The sequence below is a fragment of the Eumetopias jubatus genome, unplaced genomic scaffold (genome assembly GCF_037043125.1).
Source record: "Eumetopias jubatus isolate StellerSeaLion01/CBP00866 unplaced genomic scaffold, mEumJub1_p1.0 scaffold_15, whole genome shotgun sequence".
NCBI lineage: Eukaryota > Metazoa > Chordata > Mammalia > Carnivora > Otariidae > Eumetopias > Eumetopias jubatus.
Genome location: NW_028274821.1, coordinates 21,612,990 through 21,625,627, shown reverse-complemented (window position 1 = coordinate 21,625,627; position 12,638 = coordinate 21,612,990). Strand labels below are relative to the sequence as shown.

The 12,638-nt window shown below is 47.8% G+C and overlaps 1 pseudogene; it reads left to right on the top strand.

The window, feature by feature from the left end:
* The first annotated feature begins 8,363 nt into the window (after positions 1–8,363).
* LOC148162366 (nuclear pore-associated protein 1-like) lies at positions 8,364–12,010 on the top strand (annotated as a pseudogene).
* The last annotated feature ends 628 nt before the right edge of the window (positions 12,011–12,638 follow it).

The following is a 12,638-nucleotide window of genomic DNA, read 5'->3' as shown; positions in this document are numbered from 1 at the left end:
GGTACAAGTGCTGTGGAGAATAAAGTAGCACCCGGAGCATCAAGATTGTAGGCAGAGAGCGGCACAGCTTTCAATTTGAACAGTGGACAGGGTAAGTCTCACTCAAAGTGGAATTTGAACAGGCTAGAGGGAGGTGAAAGAATCGAGTATCTGAGGGGAAAGCATTCCAGATAATGGGAATGATCACTGCAAAGACCCAGAGGAAGGGTCCCTGATACCCTCAAGGAGCAGTTATAAACTAATGTGGCCGGCATACGGTCAGCAGAGGGAGGGAAGAGAGGAGGACAGAGAAGATGAGGGGTGAATTCTCGGCACTATTTATTGCTTGTGCATTGACAAACGGTAGACCCAACCTTCAAGTGTCTCAGTGAACTCAGTGCTTTTTTCCGTGGCCAATTTACCTTGCATGATTTTTGGAAGGTTCAAATACGGTAAGGAAGTAATTCACGAGCCATGTTGTTATTCTTCTATAAATAAGGATAGATGCACAGATGATAGGTAGGTAGGGAGATTGATAGACAGATACCCAGAGAGACAGATGGAGACAGGGTATATACATATAGATGCATGTTTAATGAGGTCCTTAGGCAAAAGTGCCTTAGGTGCCTTCACCAAGCAGTTCAAATAGGACATCCCAGTTTTTTTTTTTTATTTACTTTTGAGAGAGAGAGAGAATGACAGAGAGAGAATGAGAGGGGTGAGGGTCACAGGGAGAAGCCGACTCCCTGCTAAGCAGGGAGCCCGATGCGGGACTCGATCCCGGGACTCCAGGATCATGACCCGAGCCGAAGGCAGTCGCCCAACCAACTGAGCCACCCAGGAGCCCAGGAGATCCCATTTTAACAAGAGCATAAAAGTGCCTACTTTTATGAAGGAAACATGTGGAAAAATATGATAACTGAGCTTAAAATGCACAGCACTGAGCCTAGTGCAACATTTAGGAGAATACCCGTGTAAAAACAAAGAACACCAGCACACAGAGGCTGCTGGACCCCTCCAGGCACCCTGCTGCCTGATTCATTTACTCTAAGTTGTTTATTACAGTTCCAGAGGATCAAAGCTCCTCCTCCCTGGCTGCAAAGAATCGCCTGCCCTTTGTAGTCAGAACTGCCTCTAAGAAGCAGGTTGAATTCCAGTTTGCTTCTAATAGTCCTGCACCCTCCCACAACCGTGCCTGCTAATGTTACCAGGGACAACTTTTAAAAATTCATGCCTCTTGACTTTTTTTTTTTTTAAGCCTTCAAGCTAAAAGTTATATCCTGATAAGGCAAACATTTAACAAATCTGGGATAAAGGTAAAAATGATTTTGAATTTCATGTTTTGATGCCTTGACACAGTAGAAGCAATTTCTTAAATAGACATTTTCTCTTATTTTTAGAAAATAATACATAAGCATAAGGGCAACTTGAATGATACTGAAATGCAACCCTTCTCCCTCAAGCTCCCCTCTCCAGAGACAGATTTTTGCTACTTTGATGTCACCCCCATAATTCTAAACGTTGTGCCTAACCTGCTGCATCACGTCATACACATTTTAGACGATGCTTTTACCACTCTCACATGATGGAAGAAGATAAACTCCACTCCCACTGTTTTCCCTCCCTCTTCCTTTCCAAAATGTCCTGTTCAATTAATTTTGCTGCTTCCCTTTTGTAAGTAACTTCATGTAATTTTGCTGGCTTCATTGGTGACGGAAGTGACAGCATAGGGCTAAAAGCACCAGTTCCGGTGATGGGCCACTTCAATTAGAATCACTTCCTACCTATGGGGTTGCTTGCAATAACGCAAATAATAATGCATTTGCAACCTTTAGGGTCTAACACACAGGAGAGCTCAAGAAAGAGTAGCTATTATTTATTGCTTACATCATTAACTTTCACCCTAATCTCATGATTTTCTCTACGCATGAGACTGTGCCCCATAACGGCTCTGACTTGCCCTTTCCCATTGTACAAACTTACCTTTTTTTTAAAATATTTTATTTATTGAATGATTTGACAGAGAGAGAGAGAGAGACAGCGAGACAGGGAACACAAGCAGGGGGAGTGGGAGAGGGAGAAGCAGGGTTCCCCTGAGCAGGGAGCCCGATGCGGGGTTCAATCCCAGGACCCTGGGATCATGACCTGAGCCGAAGGCAGACGCTTAACGACTGAGCCACCCAGGCACCCTGTACAACTCACTTTCTGTCATTTACATGTTTGCTTTTGTTGGTGCTGGTAGCATTTACATTTTGCCGTACAACTGTAGCAAAGCGTTCTGTGTTTTACCCACAGCTTGGCTCTAAGGGTTGAAAAGCAATAAACTGTATTGACTAAGTATTGCTTAGTCCTGGGGAAAATAGTGTGCTGGGATTGTATTTTCTACTCCGTCATTATGGTGCTCCTACTTGTCTTTGGCATCCATTGTTTAAAATCATGCTATATACATATTTTTAAGATTTTATTTATTTACTTGACAGAGAGAGAAAGAGAGAACGCACAAGCAGGGGGTGGGCAGGCAGAGGGCGAGGGAGAAGCAGGCTCCCACTGAGCAGGGAGCCCGATGAGGGGCTCGATCCCAGGACTCCGGGATCATGACCTGAGCTGAAGGCAGACGCTTAACCGACTGAGCCACCCAGGCACCCCTTAGAAGCATGCTGTATTTCAGTTTGCTTTATACTTCAGCTATTATTTTCTCATATATTTTTAATTGTTTTTCCTAAAATATGCTCATTTTGGAGACCTAGAAACCACCTGGGTGTGATGGGCCCGCGCAGGCCCTTCCTGACCCAGTCACTGCTACGATCCGAGAGTGATGTGATGTAACCAGGCTTTCCGGCAGCACTCCATACTTCATCTGAGACGGAGCAGGAAATGTTCTTTTTTTCTAAAAAAAAATTTTATTTATTTATTTGACAGGGAGACAGCAAGAGAGGGAACAGAAGCGGGGCGGGCGGGGGGGAGTGGAGAGGGAGAAGCATGCTTCCCGCGGAGCAGGGAGCCTGATGCGGGGCTCGATCCCATCAGGACCCGAGCCGAAGGCAGATAACCGACTGAGCCAGGTAGGCGCCCCTGGAAATGTTCTTTTCAGCAGTCCCAAGACAGAGTGTTGTCCTCAGATACCCCTTCCGAATAGGAAAACTGAGGCTGGCAGAATCAAACAGGTGCAAGAATTAGAGCCATGACATGGATCTCCTGATTTTGTCTGAGGTTACAGGTGTGAGGAGGGCAACCGAACAAAACCAGACAAACCATGCCCGAAAAATGGTCTCTGATGTAAACAGAGCCTTTGTGTTAAATCCATGCTAAGCTTGACATCAGAGACTTAGAAGTAGATTTTCATAACATGGAGGACAAATGAAAGTTTATGGGTAAAGAGAGGGGGTGGGAGGCTTTGAGATAAAGGGTTTAAAAGAGAAGTTCAGTTCCTAGTTTTCCATTGGACTAATCCAGGCTGTCATATGGAAATTGGGGAACACAGGCTGTCGTGAAATACCTAAGTTAGCCACATGGACAATCACTCAAAATTATTTTTCTGGTTAGGAATACCTTTCTGTTTCCCTTGAAAAGAATTTCATTGATTTCACCAAATATGTATCTGAAAGTGATGACAGAAAGTTGAGAAAGTTATGTGCCTGGAATTTGCAATTATCATTGTTAACACACACATTTGTATTGCTGACACTGTGACAAGTACTATTCTAAGGACTTAGTGAGATTAACTCACTGAATCCTCATAAAAGTAACCCCAAGGTAGGTATTACTCATAATATCCCCTTTTGGGGGGAAAACTTTTGGGCGGAAATGAGAGAGGTTAAATAGCTTGTCCAATGTCACACAACTGGTAGGTAGCAAAACCTGGGATTTAAAACCTGACCATCTAGGCTTTTATCACTTGGCTGCGTTACCTTCTTATAAGCTGTGTTTAGGAAGAGGACTAAGTTGACAAGAATGAACTCAAAGCAGAAGAGAGAAATGAGGAAATGAATGACAGCAGGAACTGGGGAGGAGTTAAGTTCAGAAATGGCTGGTAATAAGACCTAGAAATAAGAAGATTCCGGTTGGATGTTAATTTCAGGCAGTCCCTGAATCCATTGAGAAATGCCTTTGTTTTCTTGAAAGTTCAGAAAGACTGGCTGAATGAAAAGTAATGAAAAAAAGTAGAAAGGAAAATAATGTGACTTAAGTAAGGAAAAGGAATCTTTCCCCTCTAAGCATTAGGAGAAGAGGGAGTTTGTGGGGGAGGAGGGAGATCTTCCTAACAAGGGTGTCCAGGCATTTTTACCAGGGTGAACATGGAGAAAAATGGTGACCATTGTACTGGTTTCGATGATCCCGCAAAACCAAAGCCTCAGTTTCCAAGAGTGACATACATTTACAGCAGCCCCACTGTGCATTAGATGCATTGCTAAGTGTATTTCCAGTCACACATCGTATCTGGAGTTAAGAGTTCCTTTGAGCGATGAGTTCCCTACGGTTGCTGTAACAAATCACCACAAACTTGGTGGCTTAAAACACATTTATCCTCCCACGGTTCTGGAAGTCAGGTGTCTGACAACATTTTCACTAGGCTGAAACCAGGAGTTCACAGGGCTGTGCTCCCTCTGCAAGCTCTAAGGGAGAATCCAGTCCTTGCCTTTTCTAGCTTCTGGTGGCTGCCAGAATTTCTTGGCTTTTGGCCACATCAATCTGATCCCTGCTTCATGGACACACTATCTTTGTAGTAAAGTCTTCTTCTCCCTTTCTCTTAGAACAACACTTGGGATCACGTTCAGGGTCCATCAGATAATCCAAAAGACTCTCTCGCTCTTAAGATCCTTAACAATCCCATCTGTCAAATCCCTTTTGCCATTTAAGGGGACATTCTCGGGCTTGGGGGATTAGGACAAGGACACTTTGGAGCAAGCGTATTATTCAGCCTTTCTTAAGGGAGATACTATTATTTTTCTAAGATGCAGGAAAAAAAGAAGGTTAGGTAAGTAATTTGTCCCAAGACCTTACCATGCTTCCGAGTGGCGACTGAAATCCTGGCATGCTGACGTTAGGACACATTCAACCGCTGTTAACCTGTGTTCTTAACCACGGTGTGTGTAGGCCTGGTTAAGAGTCACACGTTTCAGGGCGCCTGGGTGGCTCAGTTGGTTAAGCATCTGCCTTTGGCTCAGGTCTTGATTCCAGGGTCCTGGGATCGAGCCCTGAATCCGGCTCCCTGCTCAGCGGGGAGTCTGCTTCTCCCTCTCCTTCTGCCTTTCCCCTGCTTGTGCTCTTTCTCACTCTCTCAAATAAATAAATAAATAAATAAAATATTAAAAAAAAAAAAGAAGAAGTGAATTACTCAAAGAGATGTACCTTCTACTCAGTGAAGAAGTAGAGCAGGGATTAGTGAGTAACGGTCCACAGGTCAAATCGGGTTCTCAGCCTGTTTTTGTATGATCTATGAGATAATAACGGTTCTTACATTTTGAAAGGCTGCTGAGGAAGGAGAAGAAGAGGCTACAGAAACTGTACATGGCCCACAAAGCCTAAAATATTTAAAACTTGAAAAAAGTTTTCCAGTACCTGATACAAAGCTGGCTGGTAGTAGGTCCACGACAAAACTGGAAGGAGGAATACATGAGTAAATTACTTGCTGAAAATATTATAAACTTATACAGGTGTCAAGGAACATCTCTGTTTTTACCCCTAACCTTCAAAAGCAATGTCATTTCCATTGATCTAATGAAAAATAGTCTCTTTCTGAAAAGAGTAAACCAGGGCCCTGGGTGGCTCCGTTGGTTGGGCGACTGCCTTCAGCTCAGGTCATGATCCTGGAGTCCCGGGTTTGAGTCCCGCATCAGGCTCCCTGCTCAGCAGGGAGTCTGCTTCTCCCTCTGACCCTCTTCCCTCTCGTGCTATCTCTCATTCTCTCGCACTCAAATAAATAAGTAAAATCATTAAAAAAAAAAAAACAAACAGTAAACCAGAAGGCATTTTCTCACATAAGCAATGTCATAAACAACTTTCAAAGTGAAATAGCAAAATATAAAAAATAAAAAACATTTTTATAAACTTTAAACTTTACAAAGAATTTTCATGTTCATTATCTCATTTAATTCTCAAATCAACTCCATGAGACAGGTATTACTTTCCCATCAGAATTACTGCATCCTAAATCTTTAGTGATTTCTCAAGAAAAGTTGAAATCTTGAATGTTACATCTGTGAACGGTCAGGTTCGGTTTTGTTTTTTTTTTCCTATGGGAATACTGGATGCTAAAATCAACAGGTATTTTCAGTTCTAGATGGCCGACTAGAAAAACGTATTTACTTTCTGTTCCCTTTGAAATCATCTTTAATCAAAGTGTAGAAATACCAAAATGAATACCAATCAAAGCCAAGAGATTGTGGAAGTCATCAACCACAGAAAGATCTTGATACATTTCTAGAAGGCAAAAAGTGAAATGTAGGAGTGATGAATAGAATGATCAAGAAAAGACCACCCTGAGAAGGGGCTGCACAAAGCCAGTTTACTTCTGCTGAGCCTTGATTATAGTAAAGAGAAGAGAGAAGAGGAGCTGAAAACGAGGAGACAAAAGTTCTTTTAGGGAATAAAAGTTCATTTAATGAGCTCCATGGATCATTCGGTCTGCCCTCCATATTACTGTGTATGAATTACAACAGATTGCTGGCGAGCAAGACAAGGCCACGGGGAATGAGTGGTCAACCACAGGTTGTTAGCTATAGTTCACCGTCACTACTACAAATTCCATCCAAGGCTGCCCACCCATGGCTTCATTTGCCATAACTGGAGATGACCGCTTTATAAATTGTCAAATGAGAAGTAATCTTCCTGGCATCTATAAATTGCTGTTACTATTAAAATATTTTTATTAATGATTAATCATTTAAAAACATTACCTTGACAAATTCTGTCTCCACATGTTTGCTTCTGCCAAGCCGTATTATCTCAGAATGACCACTTGCCATCTAAATTATTTTGCCTTACAAGGACAAGTAAGAGAATGGTCGATATTTCAAAAAAGCACCTTGTCCCTATTCCCATTTGACAAGAAAAATAAAGAGGTAGATTTTTCTGGGATATCCTTGTCCAAATTTCCTTTTATTGTCCTGAAGTCCTAATACTCATCATATGTTTAATTCTTCCTTCTTGGGGAAAAAAAAAAAAGGAAGAATATGACTGTAATTTATGGTTTTCAAATATGTCTGACGTGACCACCTTTTTCAGAGTTTCTATAAGAAATCTTTGCCCAAAATTTGTACAAACTTGCTATTTTTGTTCAAACAAACAAAATCAAGAAATTGTTCCTTACTGAACTCTTCTCAAATGATATCAAGGAATTATGGATAAATGTCATAGCTGTAGATCATTTCTGCTCCTAGAGAGGTTAGAAAGGGCTTATAATATTTCTCCTTTTTTTCAAACAGAATGTGGGTCTGAGTGAGACCTTCTGTGTCCTGCCAACCTCAAAGTTTGTTGGGGATGGAAGTCCAAATTTGCTCTAACATACTGTAAGAGGAATCTCACCAACAGAGCTCTAAAACTAATTTTGTAACAAATGAATCAAGTCCAATGCTATTTTAAATATAACAAATAAATATATGTAAAACTTTATAATGTGTATATATTTTTTTCTGATCGTATGATTCTTGGTTCTGAAACGTCTGCATGTCATGTTCCTAATGTCCTACATCAGCCCCATGAGAGAGAAAACACTTCAGTAAAGTAAGCCATGATCTACATGATACATGCAGTTTTGCCAAATTCCTAAAAAAGAAAGAAAGAACTCGCCTGCCACAAAGGGAGGTCACGGGATGCAGCATCTAGTCGGGTCAGGGTTCGGAGTCGGCTCTGAAACCTCCGGCGCCCGGCAGGTGCCTCTGGTGGCCTGGCTCCCAGGCCTCACGCGGAAGCAGGGCAGTTCCGTCAGGCATAGGGCCATCCCCTCGCAGCGCTGGGAGGCTCCCATGCTTGGCTTGTTTGGCTTGCTCGAGGGAAGGGCTGGCGACACACACCCAGGCGCTGAGGGCCCCGGCGGGGGGGGGGGGTGGGGGGGGGCACCGCAGTCCCACACCGTCCCACACAGTCCCACGCAGTACGCGCCGTGGTGCCCATGTCAGTGCTAACCAACTCCCAATGGCAGCAGGAAGTCTCAAGGCTGGAGGCTAGTGGGCGGGGCTCCGGGGCCTCGCCCTTTGCCCTCTGAGGTGTTCACTTCCCGCGCTGGGCATGCGCCGCCCTTCTCTGTAAATTCTTCAGGGACCGCGTCACAAGCGCCAGGCTGCGTTGCCCAGTGCTTGCTTGACCTCGAGAGGAGTAACAAACTCCGGAGGCTCTCTCCGGGTTTTACACTCCGATCTCGCGATCGTTCAGCGCACAACTTGCACATGGGCAACTTGCTGTGTAAGTTTCGTCCCCCGCCCAGGCGCCGTCTCCTGCCAGGCCTTTTTCGCCCGCGGGCCACTCATGCCTGCGCCGTTGCCCATCCTGGCCGGGACCACCCTGCTGTTCCTGCACTTGCCCCCTGCCCTGGGTGCGGGCCATGCCAGCGGCATCGTGCGGCTTTAACAGCGAGCTTTCACGTGGAGCCAAAGAGGCGGTATCCGATCCCTCAGGCCGTGTGTTCCCCTCTGGGCCTCCTCCCCTTAGTGAACTGGAGGGACCCTCCGAAACAACCTGTGCTGTCCGTCCATAATTCCAGGATGTTCAGACCCTCGAGAACTGTGAGGATCCCTCCTCCAGGGCGCAAATGGACTGTCCTGCGTTCGCTGCCTGAGCCCGTAGTCGAGGCTGTGAAGCCGGTACCATCCAATCACCAACCCCCTCCGAGCTCAAAGGGGATGGAGGAGAAGGTCCAAGCAGTGCCCAGAGAAGGGATGGAGGATTCTGTAGAGAGCAGCGGACAGGATGATGGGAACAGGGCCCCCCAGGGCAGTGGGGATACACCGTTGACATCCAGGCCCCTGGAGACCGGTGGAGTGCTCAGTTCCCACCAGTGCAGCCCTGCACCTGTGGAGCAGTCTCCCAATCCCCCGGGAGACAGCTTGGGGGAGAACGCTCAGATATCTCTGGTGAGCTCCCCCTCTGAGGGCCCTGTTGTCACCTCCTCACATGGCCCTGCTGGCGATGTTGTTCCTCTTCCGAAGCCAGATACAGATGCGGTAAGGCTCTCCGACCCAAGCCCAAGCTGCCGCTTGCCGCAGGAGAGATTAACAAAGGAAGTGGGGGCTGAAAACCATCGGCCTATCCAGAGCATACCACACTTACCAGGGAAGGAGACAGAGGGTGATAAGCCTTCAGGCATCTCCTCCAAGTACTCTTTTCCACCAGTATCTGCCACCAGTAGGCCCTGCAAAAGGAAAATATCCATGCCGCTTTTTGTGCCTCTGCCATCACCATTACCACTGCAGTGGGGTAGAGGCGAGTTGCCCCCACCTCCTAAGCTTCCTTGCGTAGTTATTGACAAAAACCTGGGCACCCTGAAGAAGACCAAGGGTCAGAGGAATAAGATCTTGGAGGATGGAACAGAGACCCTGGCAGACTGCTGGGCCACTCAACCTGCCCCTTCCTCTTCCCTACTTGCCTCGGAGACTGCAGACTCCCTGCCCCCGGCCACTCACGCTTTCCAAGTCCCCGTTCCTACTACTGACTTGGCTGACCTATCTGCCAGGCCCCCAATCCCATCTGTCCCTCCATCTTCCCCAACAGGAAATACCGATTCTCTTCCTCCTCTTAGTTCCAGTCCCACTGGGAAAATTCCACTTAAGAATGGACACCCTCTTCATCCAGTCACCGCTGTAACACCTATTTCGCACCACTCCACACCTCCTAAGACCTCAACCTTCTCATTACAGCCGCCCTCCTCCAAAGGAGAATCCCCGACCCCTATGTGTGTAGATTCTCCCCCTCTTTCCCTACCCACCCCTCTTCCAGTCCCTTCCCCAGTGAGCCCTGTTTTTGTGGCTCAGGCTATCACTTCTAAGGCGGTTCCATCTGCCATCACAGCCACGTCATCTGCAAATTTGACGTCTGATGGTACTTCAAATTCGGATGTCACTGACATGGACACTACTCCTCCTTCTCATGCTGTCATGTTCAGATCTCCCCCAGGCCCCGGGGTGAGCTCTCCTTTATTATCCCAGGGCCACTGCAGTAGCAATCAGACACAGACTGCAAAGGTTCCAGTCTCCACCGGCCCATCAACATCGGTGGCCGCCTGCCCCACCCAAGTTCTTAATCAACCCGTCAGCCTCAACATCACCTCTCAGCCCACACAGGGGACCCTGGCGGGGCAACAGCAGACAGGGTTGGTACTTTCCACCACTGGCTTACCCCTCATGAATTCTGGAATCACCGCCACGGCAGTAGGCAGCACCTCTGCAAACTGCAACCCTCACTCTGACCCTGATGCTATGGATACCACACCTCCTTCACAGGCCGTTATCTTTCACTCTCCCCCTCAGTCCGGGGCAAGCCACTTCCCATTCTACAGTGCACTTCCTGGTTCTGACAACACACCGCCCAGTAGCAGCACTGCCGTGGCCCATAACTCTACCCAATTACCTGCACAGTCAGCCATCACACAGACCTCGGTTTCTAACTACTCTGCCCCAGGAATCACCTCTCAGCCCGCATTTGGGAACCAGAATGGGCAGCAGGCTGGCAGTTCCTACCTGTTGGGAAACCCAGGAGCCCCGACACAAGCCATAGGCCCAACCGCTCCCGTAGCCCAGCTACCCAAAGACAGCAGGATGCAATCAGGTCTTGCAGGCTCTGCATTTGGCACTACTGTCAACTACCAGACGGCCTTTGGTGACAAGACAGGTGTTCTCCCTATTGGTGTATCTACCACTACTGGCTCTGCAGTTGCCACTGGGATGCCCAGTGCTGGGCTCAGTAGCTCCCCGCTTACACCAACTACTCCGGGCCCACCTGTGTTTACGGGAACTGCAGCCCCCACGGGCGGTGGGAGCTTTGGATTTGGTGTGTCCGTCCCAGGTCCCGCTCACTCACAGGCATCTGGAGCACTCAACTATGGGGCAGGACTGAACGGGGCACCCAGCACCACTTCCGCTCCTCTTTTTGGTCCCTCTCAATACAACATGGCTGCAGCTGTAGGAGGGGCAAGTACTGTCCCAGGATTTGGAAATATGGCCAGTTCCACTTTAAATCCAGGCACCTGGGGCCAGCCCATCCAAAACACGGGTGGTGCGCTACTGGGAAAAGGCAACAACGTTCCCACCGTGGGAGCCTCTAGTGTGCTCACTACCCATAAGTGTACCCAGGGCTCATCCAAAAAAAGAAAATATGCTCCAGGCAGAAACGCCACCACCACCGAGGAGAGAAATGGGTCAAGAGGCGTGTCTGCTTTCCCCTTAAATCGGAGCGCCAAGGGCCGACCCGCCCACAACACGGGTGGTGCCGTAGTGCGAAAGGACAGCCCTGCTCCCACCGTGGGAGGCTCTAGTGTGCCCACCACCCGTAAGTGCACCTGGGGCTCATCCAAACGAAGAAAACCTGCTCCAGGTGGGAGAGCCACCACCAAGGTGAAGAGAGATGTGTCAAGGGACACGCGTGTCTCCCCCTTACAGAACACCTGGGGCTCGCCTGGCCACACGACCTCTGTTGCAGTTGCAAGTACCAGCACCAACTATATGCTACAACCCACTTCTAGTTCTCACCTCCCTCCAAGCACCTTGGGCCCACCTGCCCAGCATACAGGTGGCGTGAAGGACGGGAACAACATCACTCCCAAGACCGGAAATCCTGGTATTCCTGCTTTACATCAGCGTAACAGTGGCCCACCTGATGCAAACACAGGTGGTACAGCTGGAAAAGATATCGTATCTATGATGGCAGGCCTCTGGGTCACCAGCTGCCATCAGAACACTCGGAGCCTACCTAGCACTAAGACAGGTGGTGCTATGGGGATCAGCACCACATCTACTACGACTGGAAACACGAATGGTCCCCCATGCACACAGACCACATGGAGCACCCCCAACCACAGCACTGATGGTTCAATGGGGGATAGCCCCATGGAATTTTAGAAATCTCCACTCGGAACACGTGGGCCTGCCCCTAGTCAGGGTACTCCTCTGACTTTGGAGGAGCCAGTAAAGTGTTTGGAGGCTCCTGGCCCACTGTTCCTATGCTCTGGGCACGGCACCTTCATAACCTGCCTAGGGCTTCATCGGAACCACCAACCAGGTTCTTTCTTTTGACACGAGTCTCAACGAATATGGAACACGTGTTCCTCTGCCAATTATATGTAACAGTAAATGGACTTTGCTGTACCAGAAAGGGGCTCGGCCCCTTTAAATGAAACTTAACCTGTTCTCTTTCTACCACAAGTCAGAAGGAGCCACCCTGCAGGGGTAGTGGGGTGTGTGTGTGTTGGCAGGCGAGGGGCACAGGAGCCCAGGTTAGCACTACACGAGATTCGAGAAGTTCCAGGGTTGGAGAATAGAAGCAAGCCGCATGTCTCATCAGCTGTGTGTCTGCCATCCCTGGCTTGATGTTAACTTGGCTGACCGAAGCTCCGGGCCAGTTTTCCCGAGTCTTGGAACTGGCAGGGTGCCACTGCCGTCTACAGATACTTCCTTTCCCCCTACCTATTTGCCTCCTAGGACTCTTACCTTTCCCAGATTATCTATACATAC